At 41.6% G+C, this 18,244-nt stretch overlaps 1 protein-coding gene across 1 annotated transcript in view; it reads left to right on the top strand.

Annotated features, from left to right (window-relative positions):
• myo3b (myosin IIIB) overlaps window positions 1-18,244 on the top strand; it is a 568,489-nt gene that overhangs the window by 179,510 nt on the left and 370,735 nt on the right. The gene's annotated exons all lie outside the window — the stretch shown is intronic.

Below are 18,244 nucleotides of genomic sequence, written 5' to 3'. Positions count from 1 at the left end.
AAGTCTGAAATTAAAAATACCAAATACTGGAAAAAATGAACAAGTCAGACAGCATCATTGATCAAAAAAGTTATCTTGACCTTTCACATTATCCATAAACCTGATCTGCTGAATATTCCAGCATTTTGTTTTTTATTTAATATTAGAAAGAAATACAGTTTGGATTGAGCTATAGTTTCAGAAGTAGAATAGTTCAGGGCAACCTTTGGGTATCTGGCATTAAGTTTCTCAGTGATAGTTTTGAATCAGGTGAACAATTAATGATAAAAATGAAATACTAGCTCACAGGTGAATGCAAATAATCAGAAAAGCTAATGGAATATTGACTTTTTATTTCAAGGTGGTTGGACTATGGGTAGGAAGTTCTTACTGCAATTGTCCAAGGTGCTGGTGAGACCACATCAGAGTATTGTGAGCTGTTTTGGTTCCCTTGTTTATGAAAGAGATCATTTCATTGGAGGCAACTCAGAGAAGGTTCATTGAGGTGATCCCTGGTATGGAGAGATTGTCTGATGAGCAAAGATAAAAGAAGTTGGGACTGTACTCACTGGAGTTTAGGAGAATGAGAGGTGATCTCATTGAAACAAATAGGGTTCTTAAGGGGCTTGACAGGGTAAATGCTGAGAGCATGATCCCCCTCGGAGGAGAGTCGAGAATCAGAGAGCATAGTTTAAGAATTAAGGGGTGCTAATTTAAGTCTTCGATGAGGAGGAATTTCTTCTCTTAGAGGGTTGAGCGTCTTTGGAACTCCTTGCCACAGACAGTTCTGGGGACAGAGCTCTTGTTTTTATATAAGGCTGAGATAAATAGATTCTTGATGAGTAGGGGAATCAAGGGGCTATGGGGAAAGGATTGGAAAGTGGACCAGACAATCATGATCCTGTTGAATGATGAAACAGGCTCAAAGGGCAGAATGGCCCTTATGTAGAAATTATATGAACAATGAGGGGAAGTTCAATCTGTGTTAACTTTGTCTCCTCTCAGTTTTATTTAAATATTGATGGACATCTTGGGTTTGGTAAAAAAAAATAGGACTGAGGAGCAGAAGTAAGCTATATGGCTCTTTAAGCCCTTACACAAAAAAAAAATCTGAATAGTATTGTTGGTTTTAAATGTGGTGTTCAATGATTTTTCACAAGATCATTTCGGGTGTTAAGATTTTGCACCTTACTGGTTATTCTTTAATGTTTCCTGGAATGTTTAACTATAGTTCGAGAAAGCCATGATTTTCTTCATTTTTTAAATTCAATAACAGGAAGCAAATATGTTAGATGTGACTCTATGAAAAAGTTCAAATGCCAAAAAAAATACATGATGCATTGGTTAATCAATGGAATAAGATCGAATTCCATCTTGGGGGAAATATTTTTTTGCCATGTGCTCATTTATACTTCCCACCATTTCTTCCTTGCTACGAAAACAAACAGCCACTGCAACTGCAGGGGATGTGTTCACAACCCATGTAGTTGTCATGCTTGTAAAGTCACTGACAGGATCGTTGCAACATTTGAGTACTTCAGAATAAGTTTACTTATTGCAGCAACTTGGTGTCCCTGAAACAAATTGTAAAACCAGAGACCCAAAGGAGCTCTAATGAAGAGCCCTTCTGCCCTACTCATAGAGTCATAGTCTTAGCAAAGTACTGCACAGAAACACACATTCGGTCCAACTCATCCATGCTGACCAGTATCCTAAACTCATCTAGTCCTGTTTGCCCAAACTTCGGTCCCTATCCCTCTGAACCTTTCCTATTCATGTACCCATCGAGATGCCATTTAGCTGTTGTAATTGAACCAACCTTTACTACCTCCTCTGGCAACTCATTCCATATAAGCACCACCCTCTGCATGAAAATGTTGCCTTCAGGTCTCCATTAAATTGTCCTTCTCTCCTTAAACCTATGCCCACTAGTTTTGGACTCCCCTACCCTGGGAAAAATACCTTGTCTATTCACCCTTTTGGTGCCCCTCATGATTTTATAAGCCTCTATATGGTCACCCCTCAGCCTCCAACACTCCAAGGAAAATCGCCCTAGGCTATTCAGTCTCTCCATATAGCTCAAACACCCTAACCCTGGCAACATCGTTTAAATCTTTTCTGAAGTTTCATAACATCATTCCTATAGCAGGAAGACCAGAATTGAATGCAATATTCCAGTAGTGGCCTAACCAGTGTCCTGTGCAGTAGCGACATGACCTCCCAACTCCTACACTCAATGTGCTGACCAATAAACGCAAGTGTATCAAATGCCAGCTTCATTATCCTATCTATTTGGGACTCCACTTTCAAGGAACTATGAACCTGCAATGCAAGGTCTCTTTGTTCAGGAATACTCCCCAGGACCTTACCATTAAGTATATAAATCCTGCCCTGGCTTGCCTTTCCAAAATGCAGCACCTCACATTTATCTAAATTAAACTCTATCTGCCATGCCTTGGTCCATTTGCCCATCTGATTAAGATCCCTTTGTACTCTGAAGTAACCTTCTTTGCTGTCCACTATACCACCAATTTTGATGTCATCTGCAAACTTACTAACCATACCTTCTGTATTCACATCTAAATCATTCAAATAAATGACAAAAAGAACAGTGGACCCAGCACTGATCATTGCGGCACACCACTGATTGCAGCCCTCCAGTCCAAAAAAGCCTCCACCATCACCCTCTGTCTCCTACCTTCGAGCCACTTTTATATCCAAATGGCTAGCTCTCCCTGTATTCCATATGATCTAACCTTACTAACCATGTGGAAACTTATCAAACATGTTGCTAAGTCCCTATAGACAACATCAACTGGTCTGCCTTGATCAAACTCCTTTGTTGCTTCACAACCATTCCTTGAGCAAAGTGATGAGATGAGATGGCCAGGCAGTGATAAGATGGAGTTGCTGGGGGAATGGGAAGTCCAAGGTGGGGTTGAGAGGAGCATCAAAATGGGGTGGTGGTGAAGGGAGGAAACAGAGAATAGATCAGTGAGGAATAGGTGTGTAACAATGATGTCAGCAATACCAATCCCATGTTCTAGTACAGTGGTAGGAGATAAGTGTTTTGATTTACACCTTTAAGTGAATTTTCACATGTTGGAAATGAAACCTTGCCAACAATTAGCAATCATAGAAAGCATAATCTCCACAGTTGGAATACACAAAACAAACTTGCAATTCAACAATCTGACAATAGACAATAGACAATAGATGCAGGAGTAGGCCATTCTGCCCTTCGAGCCTGCACCACCATTCAATATGATCATGGCTGATCATCCTTAATCAGTATCCTGCTCCTGCCTTATCTCCATAACCCTTGATTCCACTATCCCTGAGAGCTCTATCCAACTCTTTCTTAAATGACAGAGTAGAAGAGATGAATTTTTGATTGTGAAACTAAAACCAGCTGTAAAATGTTCACTCTGTCTCAAGAACGAAAAACATTTGGTGATAAGATGAATGAAAAAGAAACAACAGGACACTGAAGCCTAAGTACAACTGAAATTTTCTCTAAGGATTCAACTAAACAAGTGTGATTTGGGGTTAAACCTTGCACCTCAAGCACAACCTGTGGATTTTGATCAGTATATTCTTTTATCTTAATTTTGTACTTTTTAACTTTGTAACTTTGTGTGTATGCTTGATGTCTCATCTTTATTATTTTGATCGGGGCTAGCAGATAAAAAACATATTATTTTCTTCATTCAAGAAAACCCTGTAATTAGCCTCTTACTTCGATAATGGGAGTTAGTTCATGACATTTTAATTAGAGAGAGGTGTAACTGTACTCCAAAAAGAACACAAATCTTTGTGGCTGAATGGAAGATTACAAAGAGTGTAGCCAATTCATCCCTTGCTACCTGGCCATAACAGTTCATTATAGGTCTTAACTACTGATTTCGCTCATATTTGCACGGCAGGCTGATTTCTTGATTTGTTTTGTCAATAATGTGGAAATATTGTGATGCTATTGATCAAGTGATTAGGATCATTATATGCAGTAGGAGGGGCTAGGTTGTGCAGAGCAGGTCTCTAAGACTATCTTGATTATTTTCACTTTCATGCAGAGATAGAATGGTCATCATTCCGTTTAGCAATTATGTTAAACACTGAATAGTTGTTAGGAGTAGTTGCATTCTGATCTATTTGAAATGTATTTATTTTTTAAATTAGTATTGTATGGATGCACTTGTAAGGTTGGCATTTATTCCCCATCTCTAATTGTCCTTGAATTGTGTGACTTGCCAGGACATTTCAAAAAGCAGTTAAGAAGTAACCACATTGTTGTCGGTCTGGAGTCTCCTATACACCAGACCAGGTATGAATGGCAGACTTCCTTCCCTAAAGGACATTACTGTACCAGATGGGCTTTTACAACAATGGACAGTGGTCACCTTTAGATCAGCTTTTTATTCCCAATTTTTACTGAACTCAATTTTCTGCCAGAGTATGACTTAAACCCAAGTCCCCATAACATTAGCCCGGGTCTCTGGATGACAAGACCAGCGACATTACCATCATGCACCACTTCCCCATGAATCTTTCAGCTGGTAAAGTGTATCACTTTACGCTTCAGGGCTGTTTATACCAGCAGCTGCCTTGTGTTGTATTCTCTCTGATTGTGAAATTGATGATGATAATAATGAATTCCTGTGCTACTGTCCAGACATGTGGATAGCCAGAGTTTGTGAAGCAATCTTGCAGCAGCCATCTGGTCATGGAGGGATAGAATTTATAGACCATGTGCAGAATGTGGAATGTGCCAGATATAATTCTGAAGTGATCTTCATACCTTTGTTATAACTGGTAATGTTTAATGTCTGGCTTCATATATTTGGTTGTTCCTGCTCTTGCTACTGAATTGTCTGTGTTGTTGAGAATGCCACTTTTTCCATGCTTTCTGTTCAATTCTTGGTGGTGCTGGAAAAAATGGCACACAGGTTGAAGTTGCACCTTGAAGAAGCTATTGGAGGTGAAGGGAAAGTTACAAGGGGCTAACATGTGCTAAAGTATTGAATTATTTAAAGTGTTCTGAAGGTAGTCCTTGATAAGGATATTGATCATATTGGGTAAACTGAAATTTTGTTAGTATAGCTGGATTTCTTGAAGGAGGTAATCCTTTCTTTTGAGAGGCTGTGGAGCAATCCAAGATGATCCCTTAATGTAGATATGTGGAGAGAATTCAACAGGGGTTATCAGACCTTAAAGTCCAGCTCTATGCAAATTTCAGAAGCAATATTAACCTTGAAGCTGATGACAACTGAGTTGTTTGTTCCCACCAGTCATGTTTTGTTTGATTCAATGATTTAACTTCCCAAGTTGGATAGCTGTTGCAGATTGCATTAAGAAACAGTGATTTTTATTTTGCAAAAGTAAAATCACCCATCATTTTGTTCTTGATTATTGGAATGCATTTTAAGATTTTTGTCCTGCAGCTCCAATTATTTGATGGAAACTTGGCAGCTCTACTGTTGTGCAGCGAATACAGAGATCCAATATCACATTTTTCTTCAGTCACACCTTTGGGCGAAACTGAACTGAGATGTCTCTGAGTGAGCAACAATCATGTTGGCGAGGTTTGAATAACAGCGAAGTGTTCTGTATGTTCTTTCATAGGAGGTGAACATTGTTGGCGAGGCCAGCAATTAATACCAATCCTTAATTGGCCTTGAGGAGGTGGTGGTGAACCACCTCCTTGAACTTTTCTGTGCATGTGGTGTAAAAACACCCACAGTCTGTTAGAGATGGAACTGCAGCATTTTGACCTAAAAACAGTGAAAGCACAATACTATAGTTCCAAATGAGGTTTGTGTGTGACTCAGGAGGGAACTTGTTGTTGATGATGAGCCCATGCATCTGCCACCATTGTCATTCTAGATGATAACGATCATGGGTGCTGTTGAAGTAGTCTTGGCAAGTTATAGATTGTGTCCTGTAGATTCTACATACTGCTGCCACTGTGCATTGGTGGTGGAGGAGGTGAATGTTTAAGCTGATATCTTGGATACTGATCAAATGAGATGTTGTGTTCTTGGCTTTGTTCGACCTGTGCTCATTCAAGCAGATAGTGAGCATTCCATCACACTAATGATATGTGCATTGTTGCTGGTGGGTGGACTTTGGGAAGTCAGGAGATGAATTACTCCCTGCACAATTCGCAGCCTCTGGACTTGCTGTTATGGCCTCAATTATAATTTCTAGAATGTTGATGTTACTGGATTTAGTGTTAATAATGCTGTGGAATATTAGATTCTCTTGTTGGGGCTGGCCATTACCTGGCACTTGTGTAGCCAAAATTTTACTTGCCTCTTTTCAGCCCTAGTTTGAATATTGCCCCAGTCTCACTGATGCAGCCATGGGCTGCTTCAGCATCTCATGAATTCTGAATGTAAATCATTCCAATATCAGCCCAATCATATATTTCTGCCCTTGTGATAGAAAGAACATCATCAGTGAAGATGGTTGAGTCTAGGACACCATCCCGAGAAACCATTGTATTGATATCCTGGGGTTGAGATGATTTGAACCAATAACTAAATCTATCTTCCCACATGCTAAATTTGACTCCAACCAGTAAAGAATTTTCTTTTACATTCCCATTGGTGTCAATGTTGCTACGACTCCTTGACGCTAATCAAATACTAACTTGATCTCCCTCAAATTTGGAATTCTCCTGTCTTGTCTATGTTTGGTTCAAGGTTTAACATGTTTTGGAGTTGTGTGACCCTGGCAGCTCCCAAACTGAGCATTGATCAATAGATTGCAGTGTAAGTCCTACTTGAATATGCTGTGATGACACTTTGCATCACTTCACTAATGATTGAAATAAGACTGATGGAATGGTAATTGGGTAGATTGGATTTTTCCTGCTTTCTGTGGACAGGACATACCTGAGTACTTTTTCTTGTTGCTGGTTAGATGCCAGTGCTGTAGTTTGGTTAGTGGTTGGCTATCTCTGGAGCACAGCCAGGATGTTGACAGATTCCAAAGCCTTTGCTGTATCCAGTATATTTATTCATTTCTTGATATTGAATCATATGGCTGAAGATTGGCAAGTCTAGAGGAACCAAGTTTGACTTGGCACAACTGGCAGAAGATGGCTTCAAATGCTTCAACCCCGGTTTCCTCCCACAGTCCAAAAATGTGCAGGTTAGGTGAATTGGCCATGCTAAATTGCCCGTGGTGTTAGGTGAAGGAGTAAATGTAGGGGAATGGGTCTGGGTGGGATGCGCTTCGGTGGGTCGGTGTGGACTTGTTGGGCCGAAGGGCCTATTTCCACACTGTAAGTAATCTAATCTAATCTAATCTAATTTAATCTTATCTTTTGCACCAACTTCTTGGACTTTGCTATCATTAAGGACGTGGATATTTGTGGAGCCTTCTCCAGCTGGTTGTTTAATTGTCCACCAGCCTTGGATGTAGTAGGACTGCAGAGCTTTGGTCTGATGTGTTAGTTGTAGGATTGCTTTGTTCTGATTATACCATGCTGTTAAAGTTATCTGAACACAGCAGGGACAGTAATAAGGCTTTTAAAATTAGCCTAGCAGCCTTCAGTTAGAGAAAGAAAAATAATGCTGAGTTCTCATTCATTCTTTATCACTGTCCAGCAACATCTGCTGAATTTTTACGTATGGATACCAGGTGTGTTTTGGCTGTTATGCTACCTACAATTGAATATCCTGCTGATACTGTGTAAAAGCTCACATGAATAATGGGCAAATTGATGAGCCATATCCCTGCAGCTATATCCAGCAAGGAATCAATAGCACACAAGGAGATGAGGAATATTAGCAAGGAAAGAAATTAGCATTTAGTTCCAAAAATGAAAAGAAATGCAGTGTTTTTAGAATTAGTGGTATCTTTTGCAGAGGTGGAAAGAAATGTGAATACTGAGCGAATTGAAAGACTCTTGGACTGACATGTCTAATATTTGTTCGAATCATGTAATATTTTTAAATGTTTTCTAAGCTATTCAATTGAAAGGTTTTCTTTTTTGTTGACAAATTGACAATCTGAATTATACAGATTTAATAATGTGCATTGATTTTGGCATTTCAACATGCCAAATACCGTTAATACCATCCTTGAGGTTGAAGGAGCTGGACTACATAGTTGATTTTAATAGCCAAGTATAAAGAAAGTTCCTTGGTGCTGCAATTTGATTTAACTTAATAAGCACCTCCTAAACTGAGATACAAAAACAGAAGTTGCTGGTAAAGCTCAGCAGGTCTGGCAGCATCTATGAAGAGAAATCAAAGTTAACATTTCAGGTCTGGTGACCCTTTCTGAGAACTGATAGTAGCTAGGAAAATGTTGGTTTATATGCAGAAGATAGGGTGGGACAGGGGTTAAGGAGTAAATGATTGGTGGCGATAGAACCCAAAGTGAGAGAAGAACAGTTGGACAAAGTAGTGACTACTGCTGTGGCTGGGAGGGTGAATAACTGTTAATGGAGACTGTTAGTGGCTAACAACAGGTAATGTGTAATGACAGACTATTTAATACCAAAGCCTGGCGTGTGTGGTAGAGGGCTAGGACATGGGGGAGTTCTGCCCCTAAATTGTTGAACTCAATATTGAGTCCAGAGGACTGCAGGGTCCCCAAATGGAAAATGAGGTGTTGTTCTTCCAGTTTGTGCTGAACTTTGCTGGAGAACTGCAGCAAGCCGGAGACAAAGAATTGGGTGGTGTATTAAAGTGACAGGCAGCTGGAAACTCAGGGCCTTTTTTGTGGGCAGAACATAAATGTTTTGCGAAGCTGTCACCCAGTTTATGCTTCATTTCCCCAACATAGTGGAGGCCACATTTTGAGCAGCGAATGCAGTAGACTGGATTATGGGAAGTGAAGGTAAAGGCTGCTTCACCCTGAGGGTATATTTGGGCCCTTGGATACTAAGGAGAGAAGAGGTAAATGGGTCAGTATTACACCTTTGGTGTTTGCAGGGGAAGGTGCTGTGGGGCTGTGGGAAGGTGTTGGGAGTGAAAGAAGAGTGGACCAAGGTGTCATCGAGGGAATGGTCCCTGCAGAAAGTGGACAAGGGAGGGGAGGGAAGGGGAATATATGTCTGGTGAAGGCATCTCATTGGAGGTGGTGTAAATGTTGGATAATGATCTTCTGGAGGTAGATGCTAGTAGGATGGCAGGTAAGGACAAAGGGAACCCTAACGTGGTTGCGGGAGGAAGAGATGAGTTCTGTGGGGCAGGAGCATGCTGAAACAATGGGTCTGCCCAGGCAGTCCTGTGCGTGGATTTTTGGAAGGAGGTAGAAGTGAGCTGCATGGGGTAGGGGTACTATCAGCTTTGAGGCTGTGGCCGGGAGATTGCTGGTTGAAATTAGGTCAGTGAATGTAATTAGACAATAGACAATAGGTGCAGGAGTAGGCCATTCTTCCCTTCGAGCCTGCACCACCATTCAATCTAATCATGGCTGATCATCCTTAATCAGTATCCTGTTCCTGCCGTATCTCCGTAACCCTCTATTCCACTATCCTTGAGAGCTCATCCAACTCTTTCTTAAATGAATCCAGAGACTGGGCCTCTACTGCCCTCTGGGGCAGAGCATTCCACACAGCCACCACTCTCAGGGTGAAGAAGTTTCTCCTCATCTCTCCTAAATGGTCTACCCCGTATTTTTAAGCTGTGTCCTCTGGTTCGGCACTCACCCATCAGCGGAAACATGTTTCCTGCCTCCAGAGTGTCCAATCCTTTAATAATCTTATATGTCTCAAGACATATGGCCTACTCCTGCACCTATTGTCTATTGTCTAATTACATTCACTGACCTAATTTCAACCAGCAATCTCCCGGCCACAGCCTCAAAGCTGATAGTACCCCTACCCCATGCAGCTCACTTCTACCTCCTTCCAAAAATCCACGCACAGGACTGCCTGGGCAGACCCATTGTTTCAGCATGCTCCTGCCCCACAGAACTCATCTCTTCCTCCCGCAACCATGATAGGGTTCCCTTTGTCCTTACCTGCCATCCTACTAGCATCTACCTCCAGAAGATCATTATCCAACATTTACACCACCTCCAATGAGATGCCTTCACCAGACATATATTCCCCCTCTCAGTCTTCTAAACTCAAGGGTATACAAGCCCAGTCGCTCCAGTCTTTCAGTGTAAGGTAATCCCGCCATTCCAGGAATTGACCTTGTGAACCTAAGCTGCACTCCCTCAATAGCCAGAATGTCTTTCCTCAAATTTGGAGACCAGATCTGCACACAGTACTCCAGGTGTAGTCTCACCAGGGTCCTGTACAGCTGCAGAAGAACCTCTTTGCTTCTATACTCAATCCCTCTTGTTATGAAGGCCAGCATGCTATCAGCCTTCTTCACTACCTGCTGTACCTGCATGCTTACCTTCATTGACTGGTGTACAAGAACACCCAGATCTCTCTGTACTGCCCCTTTACCTAAATTGATTCCATTTAGGTAGTGATCTGCATTCCTGTTCCTGCCATCAAAGTGAATAACCATACATTTATCCACATTAAACTGCATCTGCCATGCATCTGACCACTCACCTAACTTGTCCAGGTCACCCTGTAATCTCCTAACATCCTCATCACATTTCACCCTGCCACCTAGCTTAGTATCATCAGCAAATTTGCTAATGTTATTACTAATACCATCTTCTATATCATTAACATATATTGTAAAAAGCTGCGGTCCCAGTACTGATCCCTGCGGTACCGTACTGGCACTGCCTGCCATTCCGAAATGGAGCCGTTTATCACTATTCTTTATTTCCTATCAGCCAACCAACTTTCAATCCAAGTTAGTACTTTGCCCTCAATACCATGCGCCCTAATTTTGCTCACTAACCTCCTATGTGGGACTTTATCAAATGCTTTTTGAAAGCCCAGGTACGCTACATCTACTGGATCTCCCTCGTCCATCTTCAGAGTTGCATCCTCAAAGAATTCCAGAAGATTAGTCAAGCATGATTTCCCCTTCATAAATCTGTGCTGACTCTGACCTATCTTGTTACTACTATCCAGATGTGTCGTAATTTCATCCTTTATAATAGACTCCATCATCTTTCCCACCACTGAGGTCAGACTAACTGGTCTATAATTTCCTGCTTTCTCTCTCCCACCTTTCTTAAAAAGTGGTATAACATTAGCCACCCTCCAATCCGCAGGAAGTAATCCTGAATCTATTGAACTCTGGAAAATAATCACCAAAGCATCCACGATTTCTAGAGCCACCTCCTTCAGTATCCTGGGATGTAGACCATCAGGCCCCGGGGACTTATCAATCTTCAGACTTAACAGTCTCTCCAACACCAATTCCTGGCAAATATAAATTCCCTTCAGTTCAGGTCCTTCAGCCACTGTTACCTCAGGGAGATTGTTTGTGTCTTCCCCAGTGAACACAGATCTGAAGTACCAATTCAATTCTTCTGCCATTTCTTTGTTCCCCATTATATATTCCCCTGTTTCTGTCTTCAAGGGCCTAATTTTAATCTTAACCATTTTTTTGCCTTTCACATACCTAAAAAACTTTTACTATCCTCCTTTATATTATTGGCCAGTTTACCTTCATACCTCATTTTTTCTCTGAATATTTCCTTCTTAGTAATCCTCTGTTGTTCTTTAAAAGCTTCCCATCCTCTGTTTTCCCACTTATCTTTGCTATGTTATACTTTTTCTCCTTTAACTTTATATGTTTCTTAACTTCCCTCGTCAGCCACGGCCACCCCTGCCTCCTCCCTAGGATCTTTCTTCCTTTTTGGAATGAACTGAGCCTGCAACTTCTGCATTATACACAGAAATATCCGCCATTGTTCCTCCACTGTCATCCCTGCTAAGGTATTGTACCATTTAACTTTGGCCAGCACCTCCCTCATAGCTCCATAGTTCCCTTTATTCAACTGAAAAATTGTCATTTCTGATTATAATCTCTCCCTCTCAAATTGCAGATTGAAGCTTATTGTATTATGGTCACTACTTCCCAATGGCTCCTTCACTTCGATGCAATAAACTGATGTGCCATGGTGTGGTCATGGTCGAGGGGAAGTTAGGGGGAGGTATTTGAGACCTGTCACTCAGTCTCTCCAATGTAGAGGTCAGTATGCCAGATGACAACAGCACTTCCATGACAGGGTCCTCAACCAGGTCCAACCCATTTTCTGCACCTCCAACCTCATCCCCTCTCTTCCTCCTGCAACAGCGATAGAGTTCCCCTTGCCCTTACCTACCATCACAACAGTATCCACATCTAGAAGATCATTAGCTGCCATTTCTGTTACCTAAAGTGAGATGTCACCCCCAGACGCATATTCCCCTTCTCTCTGCAGAAACAAATCCCTTCTGGACACCCTAGGCCTCTCTTCCTTCACTTCCAACACCCCACCACAGCCCTACGGCACCTTGTCCTGCAATCACCAAATGTGTAACACATGTCCATTTACCTCCTCCTCCTCAGTATCCAAGGGCCCAAACATACCTTCCAGGTGAAGCTGCACTTTACCTGCCCTACATACAATCTAGTTTGCTGCATTCACTGTTCACAATATGGTCTCCTCTATGTTAGGGAAATGAAACATACATTGGGTGACTGCTTCACAAAACGTCTATGTCCTGCCTGCAAAAAAGACCCTGAGCTTCCAGTTACCTGTCACTTTAACACACCTCCCTGTTCCCTGCCAACATCTCTGTCTCCGGCTTGCTGCTAAGCTGAATGCAAGCTGGAAGAACAGCACTTAATTTTCCTTTTGGGGACTCTGCAGCCCTCTGGACTCAATATCAAGTTCAATAATTTAGGGGCAGAACTCTCCCATCTCCTATCCCCTGCCACACACACCAGGCCTTGTCATCATATAGTCTGTCAATACAGACTACCTATTGTTAGCCACTAACAGTTTCCATTAACAGCTATTCAACCTGCCAACCAGATCGTTATCTACTCCTTTGTCCAAGTGTTGTTCTCTCACTTTGGACGCTACCCCTAACTATCATTTACTCCTTACCACTACCCTTCACCCTATCTTCGCCATATAAACCTGCATTTTCCTAGCTACCATCAGTTCTGAGGAATGGTCAGCAAACCTGAAACATTAACTCTGATTTCTCTTCACAGTCGCTTCCAGAACAGCTTTTCCAGCAACTACTGTTTTTGTTTCTGACTCACAGCATCTACAGTTCTTGTGGATTTTATTTCCTAAATTGAGATGGCAGACTACAAGTAGTACAAAAGACAAAGTATTACAGATGCTGGATTCTGAAATTAAAATAGCAAAATGCTGAACATGATTTGCCGTTCAAATAGCAATTGTGAAGCAAAAAACAAAGTAAATATTTCTGCTACATTACCTTTCATCAAAACTGGAAAAGTTGGAGATTTAGCGACTTTTAAATTTATATAGGGATGGAGAGTGGAGAAAACAAAAGAAGATGAGGTTAATTTAGGTTGGAAGGCAGGAATGAATAAATGAAAAGGCATTTTATTTGTGTGCGTGAAGAGCAGAGGAATATAAGTATATCATTCAGCTCCTTGAATCTACTCTGCCATTCTCTATCATGATGTAGAGCTGCCAGTGTTGGACTGGGGTGGACAAAGTTAACAATCACCTAACACTAGGTTATCGTCCAACAGGTTTATTTGGAAGTATTAGCTTTCAAAGCGCTGTTCCTTCATCAGGTAGCTGTGGAGCAGCAACATGAGACTCAGAATTTATAGCAAAAGACCACAGTGTCATGCAACTGAAATGATATATTGAACAAACCTAGATTGCTGTTAAGTTTTTCATCTTTTAGAATGGGTTGCATTTTTGGTCCATTAATATGTCAATCCCAGAACTTCTTTCAAGTCACAATCTCGAGATAACAATAAGGCTTTATAAAAAGAGGTGACATCTCAGCTCAGACAATGCATTAAAGATGTGAGGTTAGACTCTGCCTGTCTCCCAATCCCAATCAGACTGGTTCTGTTTCCAAAGTAGGAACTTATAAAATGTTACCTGTTGCAAATGTTGCAAATGCACACTCTCACTCTCTCTCTCACACACACACACACACACACACACGCGCACACAGTCACATGCACACATTCACAATCTCACATACACACTCTCTCTCTCTCTCTCTCTCTCTCCCACCCCCTCACATGCATGCATGCACACACGTATATAAGTCTATGGGTGAATTCGCATTAGAAGAATTATTATTACAGATACATTCTATTTTGTTCAAAAAGCACACAATTTGCAGGCAGTCAATCCATGTACCATGTTATAAATTCCTACTTTGGAAATAGATCCAGTCTGGCTTAAGATTGTGATACAGACAGACTCTAACCTCACACCTTTAATGCATTGTCTGAGCTGAGAAGTCACTTTTTTTTAATAAAACTTTAAGTTATCTTGAGAATGTGACTTGAAAGAAGTTCTGGGATTTACATCTTAATGAATCAAAACCTGCAACACATTCTAAAAAATAAAAACTTAACAGCAATCTAGGTTTGTTCAATATGTTGTTTCAGTTGCATGACACTGTGGGCTTTTGCTATAAATTTTGTATCTTATGATGCTGCTCCACAGCTGCCTGATGAAGGAGCAGTGCTCCGAAATCTAGCACTTCCAAATAAATCTGTTGGACTATAACCTGGTGTTAGGTGATTTTTAACTTCATTCTAGATGATGTTGATCATCTACATGACACTATATTCCTGTGTTATTCTCATTTTCTTTAATGTTGACTAGCTAGAAATGACTCAATCTCTCTCTTGAACTGGTATAATGGTTGAGCTACCATAACCTTTGAGATATAGAATTACAAAGATGCATCACCCTCTGAATTAAAAAGTTCCTCCTCATTTCAGTTATAGAGCCATTGAGATGTACAGTACAGAAACAGACCTTTCTGTCCAACTCATCTATGCTGACCAGATGTCCTAAATTAATCTAGTAATATTTGCCAGCATTTGGCCCGTATGCCTCTAAACCCTTCCTATTCATATAACCATTCAAATGCGTTTTAAATGTTGCAATTGTACCAGCTTCCACCACCTCCTCTTTCCATACATGCACCACCCTCTGCATGGAAATGTTACCCCTGAAGTACCTTTTAAATCTTTCCCCTCTCACCCTAAACTCTGCCCTCTAGTTTTGGACTCCTGTACCCTGGGGAAAGGACTTTGTCTATTCACCCTATCCATGCCCCTCATGATTTTATAAACCTGTATAAGGTCACCCCTCAAACTTCGACTTGACTTTTACTCTGAGACCGTATCCCTTCTTTGAATCCCCACAGCCAGGGAAAACATCCTGCCTTTTGTTTACCTGTTTCAGAATTTTATAAATTTCTGAGTTCACTTTTTACTTGACTAACATAAGAAAATAGAAATTTAATGTGCTCAGTCTCAGCTCCTAGGATAGTTCTACCAACTCAGAAATGAACTCTGCTTCACTCCCTCAATAGCTAGGAAAGGTAAAGTTGCTATAGTCATATCAGACCATAGGGCTACTGTCGTATTAGAGAGAGATGACTGATGGTGGTTTAACCTTAGGGTCACCACGTCTCAGACAAAAGGAGAGGTTGAGAAGAAGAGTCCTTCATGTTAACCTCAGCCTATCCAGGAATTGACCCCACAATGTTGGCATCACTCTACATTGCAAATTGATCATCCTATTTGTGGCAAGATAAAAGAGCATGGTAATGAGACAATGAAAGAAATAAAAAATGAAGTTGCAACAAAAACAGAGTGTGCTGAACAAAACAAAACACAACGAGTCTGGCAACATCTGTTGCGAGAAAAGCAGTGTTAATGTTTTGGATGTTGTGACACTTGGTGAGGCCCATCAGAAAGACTCTGGTGAAGGGTCACTGGACTTGAAGCATCAATTCTATGTTTCTGTCTACAGATGCTGCCAGACCTCTGTTTTTTCCAGGATTCTAAAATCTGTTTTAGATTTTCAGCATCTGCACATCTTTATTTATTGTGAAGTTGAGACCTGATGAGCTGGAAATGACAAAATCTGAGACCCCAGTTTTGTTCCCAATGAAAAGAAATCCCAAATCTGCAAGTCTGCCCTTTAAAATAGCTGCCCAATGCTTCTGATTTTCACTTTGCGAGTATGTCTTGGATACCTGGAAAGAGACTAAGATGGCACTCCCAGGTCAGACAGTGTGGAAAACATGCCTCATGCTTGAGCACTGACAACATCTTTCATTCTCCATGCTCCTGCACTGTCAACGTACACTACTCTGCCCACATTCCATAGCCTTTCACAATACCCATTCCACCTTTGGCATATCTACACCTCCCCATGCCCCTTCAGGCCCCTATATGCCATCAACACGCTGCCATGGGCCTCTTATACCCCAATATCAATCTATCCACTTCCCATGGATGCTCGTATCCTATAATACCATAGTTATCACGATGGTCCTCATAACCCCATGTCACCTCATAGTCCCAACCACAACTCTTTGCCCATTCCTCTCCATGTCAACACACCTATTATCTCACATAAACATTATTATAGAGTGATAGAGATGTACAACATGAATACAGACCCTTCGGTCCAACCATGCCGACCAGATATCCCAACCCAATCTAGTCCCAACTGCTAATACCCAGCCCATATCCCTCCAAACGCTTCCGAATCATATCCCCATCTGAATGCTTCTTAAATGTCGCAGTTGTACCAGCCTCAACCACTTCCTCTGGCAGCGCATTCCATACACGTACCACCCTCTGCGTGAAAAAGTTGCCTCTAAAGTCCCTTTTATATCTTTCCCCTCTAGTTCTGGACTTCCCGACCCCAGGGAAAAGACTTTGTCTATTTATCCTATCCATGCCCTTCATAACTTTGTAAACCTTTATAAGGTCCCCCCTCAGGCTCCGACGTTCCAGGAAAAACAACCCCAGCCTGTTCAGCCCCTCCCTATAGCTGAAATCTTCCAACTCTGGCAACATCCTTGTAAATCTTTTCTGAACCCTTTCAAGTTTCGCAACATCTTTCTGATAGGAAGGAGAACAGAATTACACGCAATATTTCAACAGTGGCCTAACCAATGTCCTGTACAGCTGCAACATGTCCTCCCAACTCCTGTACTCAATACTCTGACCAATAAAAGAAAGCATACCAAACGCCTTCTTCACTATCCTACCTACCTGTGACTCCACCTTCAAGGAGCTATGAACCTGCACTCCAAGGTCTCTTTGTTCAGCAACACTCCCGAGGACCTTACCATTAAGTGTATAAGTCCTGCTAAGATTTGCTTTCCCAAAATGCAGCACCTCGCATTTATCTGAATTAAACTCAATCTGCCACTCCTCAGCCCATTGGCCCATCTGATCACAATCCCGTTGTAATCTGAGGTAACTTTCTTCGCTGTCCACTACACCTCCAATTTTGGTGTAATCTGCAAACTTACTAAATATACCTCTTATGCTCACATACGAATCATTTATTTAAATGACAAAAAGTAGTGGACCCAGCACCAATCTTTGTGGCCCTCTACTAGTCACAGGTCTCCAGTCTGAAAAACAACCCTCCACCACCACCCTCTGTCTTCTACCTTTGAGCCAGTTCTGTATTCAAATGGCTACTTCTCCCTATATTCCGCGACATCTAACCTTGCTAACCAGTCTCCCATGGGGAACCTTGTCGATCGCCTTACTGAAGTCCATATAGATCACATCTACTGCTCTGCCCTCATCAATCCTCTTTGTTACTTCTTCAAAAAACTCAATCAAATTTGTGAAACATGACTTCCCTCGCACAAAGCCATGTTGACTATCCCTAATTAGTCCTTGCCTTTCCAAATACATGTACATCCTGTCCCTCAGGATTCCCTCCAACAATGTGCCCACCACTGACATCAGGCTCACTGGTCTATAGTTCCCTGGCTTGTCCTTACTACCCTTCTTAAAGAGTGGCACCACATTAGCGAACCTCCAGTCTTCTGACACCTCACCTCTGACTATCGATGATACAAATATCTCAGCAGGAGGCCCAGCAATCACTTCTCTAGCTTCCCACAGAGTTCGAGAGTACACCTGATCAGGTCCTGGGGATTTATCCACCTTTATGCATTTGAAGACATCCAGCACTTCCTCCTCTGTAATATGGACATTTTACAAGGTGTCACCATCTATTGCCCTACTTTCTATATCTTCCATATCGTTTTCCAAATTAAATACTAGAACATAGAACATAGAACAGTACAGCACAGAATAGGCCCTTCAGCCCACGATGTTGTGCTGACCACTGATGCTCATGTATGCACCCTCAAATTTCTGTGACC

Source organism: Hemiscyllium ocellatum, chromosome 7 (genome assembly GCF_020745735.1).
Source record: "Hemiscyllium ocellatum isolate sHemOce1 chromosome 7, sHemOce1.pat.X.cur, whole genome shotgun sequence".
Taxonomy (NCBI): Eukaryota; Metazoa; Chordata; class Chondrichthyes; order Orectolobiformes; family Hemiscylliidae; genus Hemiscyllium; species Hemiscyllium ocellatum.
Note: the sequence above shows the minus strand (reverse complement) of the source record. Positions and strands in the feature narration are given on the sequence as shown.